A 19,769-nucleotide genomic window follows, 5' to 3' on the forward strand; every position below is an offset into this window, starting at 1 on the left:
AAGATGTGGCACTTGTTGCATACAGGAAACTTTATTTATTTTACCACAGGCGATGATTTGCCGCATGTCAGCTATTTTGTGGTACTTTGTGCACATGTAACTTCCTTTAGATGCAGCAAACTTAAGCCCTCAGATTGAAGGACCATAGGTCCTGGTTGGTACACAGATCATTAACAATGGTTAGCTCTGGAATATGTGCAAGTAAAAAAAAAAAAATATTTTAACCTAATCCAGAATGGTGTGCAGATGTGATTCGAACTACGTGGTCCAAAGCTAGTGCTCTGACACAATTCAGCAATACCTTTCCTGTCTTCACTGATCAACCTAATGATCCCCAGTCGTGATCCCCAGCCAGATTATGCTATCTAAATAACTCAGAAACTATGAAAAAAAAAACAAAACATGAGAAGCACCCAGAAAAGAATTAGGAAAAAAAATGCTGATTAGGCTGGAATCCCTGCTTACTTGGAATCCTTCTCTCCCTGTTTATCTTCAGACTTCTTTTTCTTCTAGAACTTCTTATATTTTTTCATGTTTTCACCACCTAAAACCTCCTTTTCTACCTTTCTGCGTTGCCTTTCTATTTCACTTTCACTACCTTCTGCACGAGTATATTGTCTTTTTCTGTTTCCTTCTTTTGCCTTTTTCTGGCGACAGTTCTCCAAATGAGCTGACACAGGCGGAAGTGCATGTCTCTCACGCGAATGTTTTCCAGAATGTTGCTGAGCTACTGAGCAACGATGTGAGTCTGCTCTGGGTGTGCTAAAGTGATGTACATCTTCCTCTCTCAAGAGGGAACCGTGAGGCCATCTGCTTTTGTAATGATAACGCTTATGTGACCTGCTGGAGTAAGTCTGAGTCAATTTGTCAAAGTCTTTATCACCGTGAGAGAACTTTCTCTCTCTACTGTCTCCTGCTGCATGAGGTGAATAGTAATCCTTGTAATAGCTACATTTTTCCCATTTCCGTGGTTCATCTTGATAGTATCTTTCTCTGCTCCAACTTCTTTCCCCTTTGGAATGGTAATATCTAGCGCTATCTTGTTCTGATCTTCCTCTGCTTCGAGATCTGTACTTTGAATATTTTACTGGTCTTCTGCCATTATCAGGGCTGTTCCTTTCACTATGGGAAGATCTGTACCTGCTTCCCTCCCAATACTCCTGCTTGCGACGCTTTTGCTTAACAACTTCCACACTCCGAGAGCACCTTCTCTTGCTGGAATGACCATCTTTTTGACTCTCCTTCTCTTCAGTAGGAGAATGTTCCCTCTTTCTCTGGTAACGCTCTTTGTCAGATTTTTTAGTCTCGTCCTTTGTATCTTGGCATCTATCTGTAATAGCTAAGGAGGGAAGGTTTTTAGAACTACATTCACTGTCAGACTTTAGAGGGGAAGTTTGCCGCAATTTCTCACCAGTCTCAGAAGACTCTTTGATGTAGAAAACATTTTCTTCTGAAATCAGTTCATGTTCTTTTGATCTTCTTGGTTTCTCCTTGTCTCCACGGTCATCACATTGGTACTGTTCAAGGTATTCATCATTCTCAGTAGATTTCGGAGGTCCCGGGACACTGCACAAAATAAAAACACGTTTCCGTCTCCCTCCACCTGCTGCTCTGAGAAAAAAGGGGTGGGGGCGACGGGGGAACAGCCAATGTTTCTCCAGATAATGGAGAAAAACGGAAAAACATTCTATGAAGAAACACAAGTTCTCCGCGAGGCACCAGCCTGCATCAGAGTGCTATGCACAGTGTCGATCATTAGTTCTGTTCGCAACACTGGCCATACAGTACGGAATTCTACTGATTTAAATCCTTCCATTAAATAGTATTAGTAGACAGATAAAACCGCAATGAACTTCCACAAAATCTTGTCTTAATCAGACTGTGCTCATTTTACCTTCTTTCCTCTGACAAGCTGTTCAGCTGGCTGGCCGTGAGGGATTCCATGATGACTTCTCGAGGGACTGGAGGCATAGCTCCAGGCATCTGCAACTAAAACGCACAAGTCAGCAGACAGAAAAAATACCATTTGTGCTGAGGACTAGTCTTCTCAGAATTTCTACATTAAATGCTAAGCAAGATCGCTTTGTGTTGTATGCATTATCTACACTTCAAAGATAACGCCAACTCACCTCCCAAAATCTACTTTATGAAACTTAAGAATTTTTATCTCAGCTCAGCTTAAGCTGACAAGTTCTAATGTCAGCTCAGCTCTGCAAATTCTAATGGCATAATATCACAAAGGGTTACGATCAAATTTGTGCTGTGTTTTCTCAGCATTTCGCCTGAATTAGGAACATGATAAACACTCCCGAATACATCGTGGGTGAGAAATTCTCGATGGAGCAAACTACTATGTTTCAAGCAATCCGTTTGTTTTAGAAAAGAACATCTCACAAGGTTTAACAGGTTCAACTTGGCAAGTGGAATCATCAAGTTTCAGTCCGTTTTCTTTAGATTCATGAACTAAACTAATAGCACCATTCAGTGAATCAGTGTTTGGCAGCTCATGCTGGGATCTTCCTTCATCAGCATTCTGACAGGAAGAATGGGAATTCTGCGATGTACGGACTACCTTTCCAACCAAAATTCCACATTGCATTGCAATTCCTTTTAAATAAGCCCTTTGACTCCTCCTCAGATTTTCCTGAAGATTCTGCACCGTAAGGGACTGTGTTATCAGAGCTGAGTTTAGGATTTCCATTCACCTTTGGCTCCACAAAAATTTCAGCAGAAACTCTTTTTTTTTTTTTTTTGTATTTGTATTTGCTTCATTTGCTTTACCGAATTTGTGATTGTGGATGAAGGAACAGCCTTGTAGAGATCTTCATCCTCCACAGCACTGCTAAGACAGTCAGGCTGTGACACAGTCTGACGAGCAGGCAATTTATTGTGAATACTGATGGTGATCTTCTGGTTTTTTGACGTATCAGTAATTGAAGGCCTGGTAATCGCCTGTTCTTGAACACAGGCCATTGGTGGTGCTGAAGATGGCCTTTTTAGGGTGACACCAGTGGTATTTGCATCCTCTTTTATGGATCCATTTCCATTTAAACGACTTGAATTCTGTATTTAAAAAGAAGAAATTGCAAGACGGGTTAATGCAAACACTCCATTTAACATTTTTAAACATGTCATTCTCCTACTAAGTATTTCTACAAATGGTCTTAACACCTAAAAAGCAAAAAACACTGCCCTTAAAAGATAAATGCAAGTCCCATAAGTGTATTTAATTCCTGCTTTTGGTTTACTGCATATTGATATCAAATTAACATCATTTTTGAAAACCATCCAAACAACTTAACATTGCCTAAAGCTATTCCCAAATATATTTAGTTTCCCCTTTAAACATACCCCAAAAAGCCTGGAATAATTGTTCTGGTGCTCAGGAATAAGACAATTTGGTTTCCCTGTCTTAGCTAAAGTGACGTCGATAGGAAAAACAAGTCCTCTTTTAAATGATTCGAGGATTAGTACACTCTACTTAAATTGTCAAAGAGCGTAGCTCTCTGTGCTTTACAAAGCTGTCTAGGAGGTATAAACAATGGAGTCGCATGGCTGCGCAATTCAGCAGTAACCACTGTTTGAATGACTCTGGCTGTAGCATGAGGGCTGTGAAGACAGCTGCAGCGTGGGAAGGAAAACAAAACAAAGATGCCAAAAACCAAACAAAAAACCCCACACCAAACCCCAAACCCACTGTCCGTTTGGTGCCATTATCTGCCCTCCCGCTTCCCTAAATTACCTTAATCATATGAGGAGGAAGTCGTGGTCCCAGAAATCCAGCCTGCTTACTGTTAGCCCCCCGCTGACCAGGGGGGAATGAACAGGGATAAGACGGTGCTGCTAAGTAAAAAGCACGTTCTCCGAGCGTCAAATCATAGCGCCTTCAGAAAAGAGCAGTGATCTCAGTTTAGTTTTTCTTTCGGCCTACTCTTGGATTAAATCCCATCCTATAATTTTATAGGAACAGTTCATACGATATGGAAGCCTTCTCTACAGAAGACTTAGCCAAGACTACAAACTGAAAAGTAGGTAACAGTCTTCCTACTATGACTATCACTTTCAGAGCAATAATTCATTCTTACACCACAGATGGCCTTCATTTCTCTCCTTCTCTAAATTAGCCAGCTACAGATAACACATATACAGCAATTTACACAAGTGCTGCAGTTTAAGGCCAAGCAACAAAAGATAATAAATGACAGAGAATTTCAGGTTAGACAGAACTGAATTAGAGAAATAATCATCTTTTCCTGGGAGAGAAAGAAAAACACTTGCAAAAAGAAAAGTATCAATAACAGGAGAGTAAATCTCTTCTGAACACATTTGAATACTTGTTATTACCTGATATAAAAAAGTAAGTAAGCTTGCTGACCAACAACTCTTTTAATGTCAGTACGGACTACTTTTGCATCATTCATCTGATACCAAAGTCCATTACCAGCCTGCAAATAAAGACAACGATATCTTTAGATGAATTGCATGTTTTCCAAATGAAATCACAGATAGCAATAAAATACACACGTGTCAAATAAACATATAATGAAATCTTTTTCCCTAGAAACAGTACTACTAGTAACACTTGAACTGGTTTGCCAGCACAACCTTTACCCTGTTAGAAATGATGTTGACTTCTACCTTTATGTAGCATACATAGTGTCCTGAGCGACAGTTGATACCATGATGCACCAGCACCGCATATAAGGCATAGAGGAGTGGTTCTCCACTTGATTGAGACATGTAGGCTCGGAGGTCCAAATACTCAGGATATTTTACTTCCTAAAGAGAGACCAAGAAGATAGAAAAATTATATCAGAGTACTTCGCGGACTAGCCAGAGAAAAACACTTCCAAAAAACAGAGACTGGAATTATATGAATATATCTCTTGATTCACTAAAAATAAGTCTTCCCATAAGCAACGTTTAATACTAGAAGTTGCAGACAACTGTTTTCTGATGAATTAGCCTTCTCAGAGGAAAGTATATGCTTCTTGTCAAGCAGGAACTTTACTGATATTAAGAGAAAGAATAAGCCGTAGTCGTTAGTCTACAATTATTGTCTGAAAATATTAACAACTTTCAGCTTTGGGGGATGTCCCATTACATGATGACAAAGTTGCATTACAGCGGGAAATATACCTTGTTGATCTTTCCACCTGTGAAATCTGCAAATCTTTTCAGTGATATTGTGAGAACGTTGGAAGAACGGTGTATGGTAAATCTCTTGGATGCAGGAACCATCTTTTTACACCTTAAAAACAAGCAGAGACAAGTGTTTGAAAGCATCATCTTTTTTGCCCCCAAAACAAACTCGTTTTAATGTCTCATGCATGCTTATGCTATTTGAATGATATTTACTTGCATCATATGTTTGGTTTTTTCTTTTCATAAACCCATGCACTGCATGTCACGTTTGTTAATACAGAGAAGAAGGTAAGTTTTACCAACAACTCAGAGCATAGCGGGAACAGGAATCTCTCACGAAAGCGTATTACCAGGGAGTTATAAAATATAAACAAAAAATAGTAAAAATGAGTTATATATAAGACTAATAACAGTTATCAGCAATGGAAAAAGTACTGTACATGTGCAAGGCCTTTCCTTTTAAACTCACAAAAAGACGGAAAATTCTGGCTTTAAGTGTGACTGAACCGATCACACCTCAAAGAGCACATTAAGGAAGGACCATGCAATTCAGATGTGAGGTGCTATTACAGTTCTTTCTCTTCCTCAGACATCAGTTATGAGAATCCTGAATACGCTGCATGTTGCTTTCTAGGATCCGCAGGCCAAGACGAACCTGGGATTAAATTGCTTTAATAACCTATTGGACGCTCTTGATTCGACACCCTAATTTCCTTAGTATCCAACAACAAGAAGTGGATACTGCATTTTTCATTTAGAGGGGTCAGGCATGAATCCTACAGAACTGAGCCGGGCACTCTGTGCTTTTCTGAGGGGATGTTTGACTAACAGCTTGTTTTGCCAAACCATCTTATGCAAATGTTCAATTGTTTCTCACATACGTAGAAACATCTTACATATTGATCAGCACAGAGAGCGCCTGAACTCAACAGGCTTTCCCTGTGCACGGGTTAGGCTTAAGGGAGCTCATTTCGGACATTAGTCCACATCGACAGGTTTCACAGTTCAAGAGCTGTGCAAGACGCTGTTTAGTGAGCCAGCACAGGCTGCTAACATTCATTACCACAGAGCCAGCTCACATTCCCTGACACTCAATCTAACTTTGTTTCACAGTGAACGCTAGGACCTGTAGGAACCTGCTGCTGCCTTCCACTCCAAATCATTCTCCATAGCTCCTTGCTTCAGCTCACCACTACTAGAAAATGAAGCAACAACAACAACAACAATGCTGCGTCTCCTTATTTCTAAATGAAGTTAAAGGATAACTTACGCTCTAAGTCATGTAATATATAAAACTAATATCTAGTATTAAGACATAATTAGTAATAATCTTACTCGCTACATTTATAGCAATTCTCTCCATCCAGCTCTTCAGGTTTCACAAATAGTTCTAGAGCTCTGGTAACAGATGAAACCGCCTAGAGGAGCGAGAGAGAAGAGCGTAAAGTCACTGTAAATTCAAAATTCCAGAGACGCACTAGGAGTTTATAAGAGAACCTGACTAACACATACTTAAGCGATCTGCTATGAGCACTGTCAAGAAGGAGGCAGAAAGAGCATGCTCAGCGTTTACCTCACCTGGAAGTCATTCTACTTTGAAACAAATCATTTTCCAGTAACGCAGACAGCATCTATAGTGTGCTTTGTCATCAATACTGGCAACAAATCCAACAGTCTAACAATTAGACGTATATTGAGGTAGAACAACAAAGAAGTGTGACAGTATTATACTTTGCGCAGCAATAAAATTCTTTCCCCTTAAACCCAATGCAGACGTGGAGACTATTTACAGGGGTTCCACAGAAGGACAAAGTCCAATCCACTTTCTAACCACCACCAAGCTCTTATATTTTAACATTGTACGTGGTTTGGTTTTTTAAGTTAAACAAGTTTAATTTAGAAAGTTATACATGTACTTAAACATCATGAATTATATTTACAAAACCTCCTACCTTTACATCCAAAGTGATATCAAGAAATGCCTCATACGTATCCGAAACTGCTTTGCAATTCAAGCACTTCACTGGAAGCAAAATATAAATGCTTAACAACACGTGAAGGAGACTAACTGTCCACATTCAAGTTGTCGATAGATACTACTTCAGACAAACTACAGACTGCTTTACTACCGACAAAAGACACAGATCAGTTCTAAGGACAGGAATATTTTTAAAAGTACCTCTTGATCTTAGAAATCCTCCAAATATTTGATGAATGATGGTGGTAGCTTGAGAAGATCTGTCCAATCTGGAAATAAATTATAATCAGACCTCAGAAGATTTAAGGCACACAGTTAACTCTTCAAAGAGTTTTATGAAAACCAAGGATGACCTAGACTTTCAGTTTTGATAGTAAATAAAGGCCTAAAAGGTGCTAGAGAACGTATAAAAGTGAATTTGTTTATGCTTACTTGGTGCTTCCATTCAAGCACGCTTCCTGCATAGCATCAACAGTATAGCGCAAGAACTCGTGTGCGTCTTCTTGACTGCCAAAACGGAAATGTTGTCCTATTCCTAAATAAGAAGATGATAGTATTCACCTCATTTAAAAATGAAGTAATTCTCCTGTTTCTAAAATCTCTCTTCTTTACAGTGTTAAAACCATTTATACACATCAAATAATTATTTGAAGATTACAAGATGCTGAAAAAGAAACACATCTGAAGCCACTTACGACTGAGATTATTGATAACACGCGTAGGCTCGATGGCATCAACAGTGCAACGCAGGGCCTGGTTAATGTGAGTCTCCATCGTGCACATCATGCAAAAATCTTGTTCACGACCTGAAGAGTGAAAGAAGAAAGCATCCCAGTCTAGCGAAACAGACATAACTACAAACAAACATATAAGTAACATTTAAACTATAGATACAATATCCACTCTCCTTGTCCCAACAGTCTCCTAACATTTCATTTCACACAACTTTATAGAATAAAAATATCCATTAAGCCTGTATTCAAGTGCATTTTGTGATGAGAAATCTAAAAGACTACTGCAAAGTCACGTTTGTAAAGGCTGACAGTGTTAGTAATAGAAGAAGAAATAATACAATATTGTTTAGTATGTTACATTTGCGATGTACTGTTCCGAGGCTGCGCTTGGAAGATACAAAATATATGTGCACGGGTAACATGAGAATGCACCAATTCATGATGAGGAGTAAGGAGGATTAAAAGAATGCTCAATTTGCAAGACATCTAGATAACTGGGGCTTCTTGGACTCTGGGAACTGGGTCAAACCAACCTTGCGGTTTGGACTGAGACCAAGGGCTCAGAGAGCATGCGTGAAAAGGAAAGGTTAAAAAGTTCAACTCTGATGAAGACATCTTACTTCATCCCGACGACCACCCGGACGACCACCAGAGAGTGATACGCAAGCGCAGAAGGACTGATAAGATAATTAGCATACGAAGCGAGGCTAGGTGGAGCTAGGAAATGAATATGCATAGATGAGTTGTGAAACCTAATGCATATGTAGTATCTTAGGAGATAAAAGAGAACTAAGAGAACAAATCAGACGAAGTTAGATTTGGGCAGGCATGCCCCTAACTTCCGGCGCCTAATAAAGCACCTTCATATAATCACTTTGTGGATTATGTGTTTTCATGAACGCTAACATTTTGGCGACCCAGATGGGACCTCGTGGGCACTGCTGAGGCGGCTCGCGAACTGATCACGCTCCAGCCGGCACCGAGGAGTTTCTCGGGGAGCCATCGGCCGCGACCGACCCCCGCTGCTCACAACGTACCTCTGAAAGGGTAAGAAAAAGGTGCTTTCTGGTAATCGGTACCGATCTGGTCTGGGAGCCTGCCGGTCAGACGCGGCGAAAGCCACGCACGGTTGGGCTAGGGAATTCCCGTGGTAAGCCTAGGCGCCGTCCGTCAGACAGTCGCGAAAGCGCTGCAGGTTCGGCATCAGTGGTCTGGTTTTGCTGCAGGCTCAGCATCTGGTTCGGTTCGGTAAAAGCTATAGCTGATAATGGAAAAACTTAAAAGTATTCTGGGCAGTAATGCTTCGGTACCGCGATCCTCCCCTTTGGGCTGTTTACTAGCACACTGGAAGGAGGGGTGTTTCGGGCAGGAGTTACAAAAGGGTAAACTGGTTGATTACTGTAATGTTTGGTGGCCACAGTATGAACTAGAAGATCAAGAAAGTTGGCCAGAAAACGGAACCTTACAGTACAATACTATCTTACAATTAATGTTATTTTGTGAGCGAGAGTGCAAGGGGCCTCTCTGTGTGATTGCGTGATTGTGTTGTGAGTGAGACGCAGCATCGCTGCGAAGCGAGTGCGGAGTTCTGATCCGCGGTTCCGTATTCTCCGCGAGGGGAGCGGCCGGAGATGAACGAAGCGCATGACAGACCGAAAAGAAGTGCTGCTTTATCCAAATGTTGATTGGTGGTGCCCAATACACGGGCCCGGCGGTGCATCTTGCAATCCTGTTTCGTTCTTAAATGTTTTGAGTGTGACAAGGAGGAAGGTGGGAACATTATCTAAGTAACAGTTTAAAAGTTTCGGTATATTTGCGGTGGTGTTTGGTCGGTTTCCCAAGTATCGGGGGAGGGGGGCTGACTGATTATCAAAGCGGTAGAACGGAGAGCCACTTCTTTGGTGGTTCGGGCCTGAGCCCTGGGAATTCGGTAAACCCTTTTAAACCCCCGTCTTGATGGATACACAGGAGTGATTCCTTGTTTTGTGTAGGCTTACTAACAAAGTGCATGAGAAAAATTAGCATTCGGCTTGAAATTCGGCCTTGTTGAAATGTAAATTTTGTGGAAAAGGTGGTATTGTTTGTCTAGAAGACGGAAGGCTGAGTGCTTCAGGTGTTTTTCCGAAGTCCTGTGGATTTACGATTGGAACGGGGCTCATTAATAATCTGAAATAGTGAAGTTTGTATGTGGAGTTTAATCCCAGAGAATTGGGACATTTGAGAAGACTAGGAAAACATAGTAAAAACCTGCAATAAAAAGGTTTGCGTGGAAATTGAAACAAGGGACAGTAATTAATATAAATAAATAAAAGGGAATGGGAAATCAAGGAAATGGGTAATATCCAAAACAAAGACGTTTTAAAGAAAGCCTCCTTGGGTGTATATTGGCACATTGCAAGGATATTGTCGGAAGGGGGAGTGGGGGGGGGCGCGGAAAGCAAGAGGATTTCCACTAAGTATTGCAATCAATTGTGGCCACTGTATAAACTAAATGGCCACTTTATGGATCAATCGACTATAACAGTGTCTTGCAATTAATGTTGTTTTTGAGGAGAGAAGGAAAATAGGATGAAATGTTGTATACTGATATGTTGTTTCAGCATCTTGGAGGGAAAAGGTATGGAATTAAGTTGGTCCCTGACTGAGCCTTTGGTGTTGGCATTAGAAAAGTACAGGCTGGAGGAAGATAAAGGAAGTGTTAAAAGGGTTGTTGAAGGTGTTAAAGGCTGTGTGGCATGTAGTATTTAACAGAGCTGTTTGAAGTTGAATGAGCAGGGGAAGAGGATGTAGGAATGTTAATAGTTCCGCCTCAACCCGAGGCTGAGATCTCAAAATCGCGGTGTGAGCCCTCTGGGGCGGAGGGACCATGATGGGTCCGGGAGAGAGTTGTCATGGAAACAGAAAAGCAGCTAACTCTTAAAACAACCTGAGTTCCTGTGTGAGCTCAGATTGCCAATGGGACCGCTCAGGGAACTTTCAACCATTGCATTCCCCTGACCGACCCCTTCCCCCCCCCCCCCCCCCCCGAGACCCTTACCACCCCGGAAATTATGTAAATACCAAAATCTGGTTAAATTGGGAATTGAGAATCTGTTCCAACAAGGTCCAAAAGAAAACCTATGGAATTTTTGAATTTTTGGACCAACTTTGAAATGCAATGGAAAAAAAAAAAAAAAAAAAAGACAGAAAATTTGGACCTGGCTTCAGAAAACAAACAGAGGCAATTGGCTAGCCTCTTTCTAGGGCAATCGGCCCCTGATATCAGAAAGAATTTGTCTTAGGCTGCAGGATAAACTTACAACAGTCAGAAATGACGGGGACCTGGGGCATCTACCCTAGCAGGTCCACTAGTTGAAATAAAGCTAGGAAACGAAGAGAGAGGCTTGAATTTTTTGTTGGTGGTGGTTACAGGAGCTTCTTTCTCTGTGTTAATTAGTCTGTAAATGTAATAGGAGCAACATATTCAGTGTTAAATAGTTTAAAAGGACGACTGGGAACTAAGACAACTACAATAGTTGGAGCCACAGGGAAGGAGGAGGAACGGCCATTCTTACAACCCTTTGATTTGCGTTTTGGGGGTAAGGAACTAACCCATGAATTCTTGTATGTACCAGAATGCCCGATGCCACTCTTGGGACGGGATCTATTAGCTAAATTAGATGCAACAATAACCTTTGAGGATGGAGAATTAATAATGAAGGTACCTGAGTCCAAAGTAGGCCAAATCCTAATGATCAAAGATAAACCCTTTGTTAATATTCCAAGAGAAGTAGAAAATGCAGTTATACCAACAGTATGGGAAACAGATGTACCAAGGAAGTCGAAACTGGCACAACCGGTAAAGGTGGAATTAAAGGAAGGAGCCAAACCTGTTTGAATCAAACAATATCCACTTAAGATAGAAGCTAGGCAGGGGACAGTGAAAATTATTGACAAATTTCTCAAACATCAGATTCTGGAAGAATGTAAATCGGAATACAATACTCCAATTTTTCCAGTAAGGAAGCCGAATGGTGAGTATAGATTGGTACAAGATCTTAGAGCAATAAATGAAATAACAAAGGACATTCACCCGGTAGTGGCTAATCCTTACACATTGTTAACATCTGTGAGAGAGATATATAAATGGTTTACTGTGATAGATTTAAAGGATGCCTTCTTTTGCATACCTCTTGATAAAGATAGTAGAAAATTATTTGCCTTCAAATGGGAAAATATATTGAAGTTTTTGTACCACATACGGTAACAACTGTTTTAGAACAAAAGGGGGGCCACTGGCTATCACCCAGCCGAATGATGAAATATCAGGCAATACTAACTGAACAAGATGACGTAACCTTGAAAGCAACTAACCTGTTAAATTCAGCAGTATTTCTAGGAACTGTTCCAGAAGAAGGACTGTTGGAACACAATTGTGTGGAAATAATTGAACATACCCATGCCAGCTGCGAGGATTTGAAGGATGTACCCCTTGAAAGGTATGACTGGGAACTTTTTACTGATGGTAGTAGTTTTGTGGAGAATGGAACACGATATGCAGGGTATGCAGTAACAACCCTGAAGACAGTGATCGAAGCAAAACCTTTACCACCTGAAACATTAACACAGCGAGCAGAACTGATAGCCCTACCTCGAGCACTGGAACTGAGTGAAGGAAAGATGGTAAATATTTGGACAGATTCAAAGTATGCTTTTGGAGTAGTCCGTGTTCATGGAGCATTATGGAAAGAAAGAGGGCTGTTGTCCTCACAAGGAGCCAATATAAGATATCAAGAGGAGGTGTTAAATTTGATAAATGCGGTACAAAAACCAAAACAAGTGGCTATTATGCACTGTAAAGCTCATCAAGGAGGAACCTTGAAAATATCAGAAGGGAGTCGGCTGGCAGATCGAGCAGCTCGACAAATTGCTCGGGAGGTGTGGAATGTAATGGCTTTGGTACCACTCAAGGTAGGCCCCACTTGTCTTAATCTTCCCAAGGAACCAAGATATTCACCAGAGGATGAGAAATTAGCAAATCTCCTAAAGGCCCGAAAGAACTCTGATGGACGGTATGTAACCGCTACGGGCCAGGTAGTAATACCCCCCTTGGTGATGCGAGAAATACTTCAGACAAGACATAATGAGTGTCACTGGGGTGCAGAGGCAATGGTAACATTTTAAAACGTAGCATCATCTCTACACATATGTTAACAATGGCAAAATCAGTAATGTCAAAGTGTGAGATTTGTCTGAAAAATAATCCAGTAGCAAGAAAACATGCTGAAATGGGAAGAGTTAGAGTAGGAATAGAACCAGGAGATTACTGGCAAGTTGATTTTGTAGAGTTACCTAGGACTAGGGGATGTAGGTATTTGTTAGTAGGGGTTGACACCTTTTTCAGATGGCCAGAAGCCCTTCCCTGTCGCACCAATCAAGCTAAAGAGACAGTAAAATGGTTACTGCGGGAAATCATTCCGAGGTTTGGGGTACCATTAGGAATATCCTCGGATAGGGGGCCGCACTTTGTTTCATCTGTGGTTAAAGACGTAAGTCGGCTATTAGGAATTTCTTGGAATTTACATACTGCATGGAGACCCCAATCTAGTGGACAGGTAGAAAGGATGAACCAAACTCTAAAGGGACAGATCAGTAAAATCTGCCAGGAACCCAAAATACAATGGCCACAAGCTTTCCCTATAGCTTTACTGAGAATAAGGATAAAGCCAAGGAGTGGAATGTCAGTAAGCCCATATGAGATTACGTATGGAAAGCCTTATGAATCCCCAGAACCAAATCCTAATATGCATATAACAGGGAACCAGGATGTTTATAATTATGTATTGTCTCTTGGTAAAACTTTAGCTCAACTTCGAAGTGTTCTGGTGTGGAACCGACCGTTGGCACTGGAAAATCCTGTCCACGACATTCAGCCAGGTGACCAAGTGTACATTAAAAACTGGAATGAAGAACCCCTGAGAGAACAGTGGGCCGGACCTTATCAAGTATTATTGACTACTTTTACAGCTGTAAAGGTAGAAGGGGTGGATGCTTGGATTCATTATACTCGGGTGAAAAAGGTTCCCGAATTTTGGTCAGTGCGAGCAATCGGAGATATAAAACTACAGATGAAGCGCGTATAACCATACAATGTTGGGGTTCTTAACAACAGTAACGATAACAGTAATTGTTTTGTGTAAATACCTTGTAATTGGGTTCCTAGAAATACCAGAAAAATATAAGAAAGAGGAAATATTCAAAGGAGAAAATGTTACTTTGGAATGTGGAATGCACAACGATAAACCAATAACAATTAGCTCTCTACAGGTGGTCTGGGAAAAAATAAATGACTCCGGACAGAGCCAGGAAATATACGTAGACACAACCAGGGACAATACAGGATTGAAGGCTGGATGGGAGGGGAAGGCGTACGTAAGTATAACCATAGAATTGGGCCAACAACTGAGAGGAGCTACCACCTTAACCCTGTTTAGTGTTACTAAAGTCAACAAAGGAAATTGCCGGTGCGTGGTAACACATGAAAATAGCACAGATTACGGGATAAGAGAGATATTGGTATATCCGAAATTGGATAAAGGAATATTGGTAGCCCACTGAAAAGGATCTAGAAGAAAAAGAGAGGGCCAGGTACCATGGACACAAGTGGTACAGATCCCACACAGGCAACCATCAGAGAATTTACTGGTAGGATTGATTAAAGATTTTGCCATAATGAAAGGAACTGATAGAATTACTGCTTGTTTGCCCATTCCAAAAGCAACAGGGGACCCGCTTGAGTGGGGTATAATAACCTCCCCACTGCCCCAAGTAAAAGGAAATGGAACAATTCAATGTAAAGAAGTGAAAGTTTTAGAGAGGATAAATGTTACACAATACTATAGGAAACTGAGCCCCCCAACATCAAGGTCTGAATGTGAAAAGAAGAACTACCATTTCATAACAATAGGCAGATTTAAGAATGTGGGACAGTGTTATTACGATGAACTACGTGTAGTAGAAGGAGTTAGAGAAAAGATTGTTTGGGAATGTCAAGAGAAAAATAAGCCAAAAGGAATGAAAGGGTGGGATAGTGATTGGACAGTAAGTTTATTGCAGAAATTCCAGTATGGAGGGAATACATCATGGTGTATTAAATGGCAGGGGAAGCAGAATGGAACTGATCAGTTTTATACAGTAAGCCAGGTTGACAGTAGTGGTAGACAAGAGTCAACAAAGGTAGCTTGGTGGACTTGTGAGAAGAAATATACTTGCGACAGTAATAATGAAGATATCAAGCACTTACTTCCGGTATTGATAGCTCTTAGGGCAGGATGTGCTTGCCGAGGAATTAAGTACAATTCGGAAAGAAATAGCCAGGGTAGTCAAGTCGCAGTGGATTGTAGCTATAGTACCATAAAAAGTCCAGGACAATTTGTATGGGCAGCCAGTAATGGAACTTGGACTACACACCCGCCGATAGATGGGGAAGTAAAAGAAATAACTCTAGTACTCCCTCCCCACACTGCGTCCAATATGGAAAAAGTCTCCTTTTAAGGGAAAGTTGGAAACCCTACAAATTAGTAGGGCAAAAAGAAGTTTAGAAGAAGGGGCAGATGAAGATATATGGCATGAACCCTCGGATGGAGTAAAATTCAGTTGGGCGTTAGAATCTCTATTTGCACAGGTAGCTACTTATCGAAATAGGGAAATGATTTATAAACTTACAGGACAAGTGAGTAGGCACGAGAGCCACGAAAGAAGGCTTTAGAGACCTTAATATCCAACTACAATCTACAACTAAAATGGTGCTACAAAATCGATTGGCATTAGATACACTGTTATTAAAGGAACATGGAGTATGTGGATTTCTAAAAGATCATATTGATCATTGCTGCATCCACATTTCAAATGTGACTATTGATGTAGAACATGTCATAGAACAACTGGCTCGAGTGGAACAAGATGCAGAACAGGAAGAGAAAGATATGACAACAAGCTGGTTGGATAAAATTTTTAGTGGATGGAATATTAGTAATTGGGTTAAGTCCTTACTGGAGACAATAATTATATTGGTGATTGTAGGGGTACTAATTTGGTTAACATTTATAATGCTGAAAAGTCTGATTCTAAGGAAGACAACCTGGAACCGGACAGTGATGCAAACTATTGCTCAGCAAATGGAACCACATCCTCAATATCCTCCACCGGCATCTAACAACTTTGGATTTCAGAGAAAGAATCTGAGGAACCCAGGAGGTGAAATGGAATGAAAACCGAATAGACAAGATCAGTTTCAGATCAAGTGAACCCAACCAGAAGGGTGAACGTAACATAAAGCAGAAGTGGTGGACTTATGAAATGTTGTGACAATCCTAATCTTTGTAATTTCCTTGATTCTTAATGATGTAATTTTCCATGATTATATTATTGGTGAGCACTGACTGTAAAATATTTTAGTTAGTTAGTGAAAGCATTTGCCCTCCTCGAAAGGAGTGAAATGCTTTCAAAGGGGGGAAATGTTAGTAATAGAAGAAGAAATAATACAATATTGTTTAGTATGTTACATTTGCGATGTACTGTTCCGAGGCTGCGCTTGGAAGATACAAAATATATGTGCAAGGGTAACATGAGAATGCACCAATTCATGATGAGGAGTAAGGAGGATTAAAAGAATGCTCAATTTGCAAGACATCTAGATAACTGGGGCTTCTTGGACTCTGGGAACTGGGTCAAACCAACCTTGCGGTTTGGACTGAGACCAAGGGCTCAGAGAGCATGCGTGAAAAGGAAAGGTTAAAAAGTTCAACTCTGATGAAGACATCTTACTTCATCCCGACGATCACCCGGACGACCAGCAGAGAGTGATACGCAAGCGCAGAAGGACTGATAAGATAATTAGCATACGAAGCGAGGCTAGGTGGAGCTAGGAAATGAATATGCATAGATGAGTTGTGAAACCTAATGCATATGTAGTATCTTAGGAGATAAAAGAGAACTAAGAGAACAAATCAGACGAAGTTAGATTTGGGCAGGCATGCCCCTAACTTCCGGCGCCTAATAAAGCACCTTCATATAATCACTTTGTGGATTATGTGTTTTCATGAACGCTAACACAAGGATGTGGAGGTGCTATTTATTGTAGATCCTCTGAAAAATCTAAGCCTTTTGCCCAAAGAGATCTAAGTAAGTGTGCGCTTTATCCTGCCTCCGTTTTCTTCAAAACAAAAGTAGAAAGTGCAGTTCTTACTTGTTGCACTGATAGAGAACGGGACTACTGTGAATAAAGACTTCCAAAGCGATTCTCCTAAGGCAACTGAAGTGACTGACGTTACAGAAATTAATTTTGATATATTTACAGTCGACAGAGAAATATGGGGAGCATTTTGTAATGCACTGATTCATCCATATCTTTTCTGTTTTGCAAAGAAAAGTGTTTGATTGTTGCTATTCACAGGTTCCATTATTCACAGGTTTTTGAATGTTAAGATTGCTCAGGAAAAGATCTGATATTTGTAGGGGTACCGTCATTCCTAGTTATTTGTTTTTACATTGTCCTTGCATTTATTACCATATAATTTCAAGTCTAAGTTTGTGGTTGAAGTTATAATAAGGAAAAAAGCATATAATAAGGAAGAAATTAAAATGGTTGACTAAACTTTTTTTTCCCAAAACGTTGTGTTGACCAGCCAATTTGAATATGGCGGTATTAAAGGTGTCTGCAATAAGTTTTTCTGTTTTGGATTGTAGCTAGTTCCTCTAGGTGCTCCCGCAGAATAGTATTTTTACTATGCCTATATATACTTTATATATTCACTATACCTATATATACTTAATACCTTTCTTAGAAACAAACAAACAAAATCTCTTTTTAAATATAACTTTCTTGCAGTTGTTAATGATGGAATTGCTCCGCCACAAAGGATTCTTTTTCCACCTGAGAAGATACGTATGGATTGGCAAGAAACACAAAGTGTTGGAGTTGGCCTGTACAATCTTGGCAACACGTGTTTTCTTAATGCTACTCTACAGTGTTTGACCTACACCCCCCCACTTGCCAATTACATGCTTTCTCTTGAGCACAGCCAGTCATGTGAGTACTTTCTAACAGTATTTTAAATCTGTTGGATAGTTGTGAAGGTGAAAGAACAGCAGTGATTCTGTGAGACAAACTTACTTGCCTGATTTTACCTGTAGACGCTGGCTTTGAGCATTGTATTAGCAGTGGGCTCGGAATAGCATATGGAGTGCGTTTAATGCACCATGTGTTTTTTTTGTTTGTTTGTTTGTTTGTTTTTTTAAAAGGATCTTTTCTTGCTTCATGGGAATAATGAAGTGCATTGGACAGTAATGCATTTAATGAACATTTGGCATTTGGGCTATTTGGGCTTCCTGCTGCTAGAAAGGCAATAAAATTTAGGATGTTGGCATCATAGGTCTTTAGTCTGCACAGCCGAGGTTCCATAATGCACTACAATAAATGGTCTGTTCGTTGTTGAACCAATTAAAAAAAAAAAAAAAAAAAAAAAAACAGAAAGCAATATGAGCTGTTATGAACACGACTAGATTTTTTTGTGGGACTGTATTAAAATCTAGACTGATTTTGTCCTAAATAAAATGTTGTACTATAAAGTAAATGTTGTACTAAACCTGTATGCTTTTTAGGCTGGTATCTTTGTATCGATACCTAGAAATTTAACTGTTTTCTTCCTGTATATAGAAATCGTTTCAGTTGAGAATCCTGTTGAAAAAAGGAGGGCAGAAGTACTATTACATACATTACTGTAATTTTTCCTTTCTCCCAAAGGACTCGTAGCTCTGTATCATGAAGCTCACCTGACAGCACTGTGCTGAAAATAACCCACGTTCTCTTAATGCTGTATCATCAAGGTCAAATATTCTTTCCTCATACATTTTGCAACCTGTGGAGTTCACATTCCTGTCAGCCTTTACAAACGTGACTTTGCAGTAGTCTTTTAGATTTCTCATCACAAAATGCACTTGAATACAGGCTTAATGGATATTTTTATTCTATAAAGTTGTGTGAAATGAAATGTTAGGAGACTGTTGGGACAAGGAGAGTGGATATTGTATCTATAGTTTAAATGTTACTTATATGTTTGTTTGTAGTTATGTCTGTTTCGCTAGACTGGGATGCTTTCTTCTTTCACTCTTCAGGTCGTGAACAAGATTTTTGCATGATGTGCACGATGGAGACTCACATTAACCAGGCCCTGCGTTGCACTGTTGATGCCATCGAGCCTACGCGTGTTATCAATAATCTCAGTCGTAAGTGGCTTCAGATGTGTTTCTTTTTCAGCATCTTGTAATCTTCAAATAATTATTTGATGTGTATAAATGGTTTTAACACTGTAAAGAAGAGAGATTTTAGAAACAGGAGAATTACTTCATTTTTAAATGAGGTGAATACTATCATCTTCTTATTTAGGAATAGGACAACATTTCCGTTTTGGCAGTCAAGAAGACGCACACGAGTTCTTGCGCTATACTGTTGATGCTATGCAGGAAGCGTGCTTGAATGGAAGCACCAAGTAAGCATAAACAAATTCACTTTTATACGTTCTCTAGCACCTTTTAGGCCTTTATTTACTATCAAAACTGAAAGTCTAGGTCATCCTTGGTTTTCATAAAACTCTTTGAAGAGTTAACTGTGTGCCTTAAATCTTCTGAGGTCTGATTATAATTTATTTCCAGATTGGACAGATCTTCTCAAGCTACCACCATCATTCATCAAATATTTGGAGGATTTCTAAGATCAAGAGGTACTTTTAAAAATATTCCTGTCCTTAGAACTGATCTGTGTCTTTTGTCGGTAGTAAAGCAGTCTGTAGTTTGTCTGAAGTAGTATCTATCGACAACTTGAATGTGGACAGTTAGTCTCCTTCACGTGTTGTTAAGCATTTATATTTTGCTTC

At 40.1% G+C, this 19,769-nt stretch overlaps 1 long non-coding RNA gene and 1 pseudogene across 2 annotated transcripts; one reads left to right on the forward strand and one right to left on the reverse strand.

Annotated features, from left to right (window-relative positions):
- Nucleotides 1-461: 461 nt before the first annotated feature.
- Nucleotides 462-7,897, reverse strand: LOC308196969 (ubiquitin carboxyl-terminal hydrolase 42-like; annotated as a pseudogene). The gene is made up of 14 exons: nt 7,819-7,897; nt 7,556-7,658; nt 7,325-7,392; nt 7,098-7,168; nt 6,481-6,563; nt 5,140-5,251; nt 4,654-4,779; nt 4,345-4,445; nt 3,743-3,884; nt 2,782-3,024; nt 2,405-2,572; nt 1,895-1,989; nt 642-1,566; nt 462-524 (listed from the first exon to the last, which is right to left on the reverse strand). The product of its transcript is annotated as a ubiquitin carboxyl-terminal hydrolase 42-like (transcript).
- A 265-nt stretch (nt 7,898-8,162) lies between these two features.
- LOC308197326 lies at nt 8,163-16,915 on the forward strand. Its single transcript, XR_013952817.1, has 2 exons — nt 8,163-12,335; nt 13,702-16,915. It is a non-coding gene; the product is annotated as an uncharacterized lncRNA (long non-coding RNA).
- Nucleotides 16,916-19,769: the final 2,854 nt, after the last annotated feature.

This window comes from Anser brachyrhynchus (genome assembly GCF_964034855.1).
Source record: "Anser brachyrhynchus genome assembly, chromosome: 6".
Taxonomy (NCBI): domain Eukaryota; kingdom Metazoa; phylum Chordata; class Aves; order Anseriformes; family Anatidae; genus Anser; species Anser brachyrhynchus.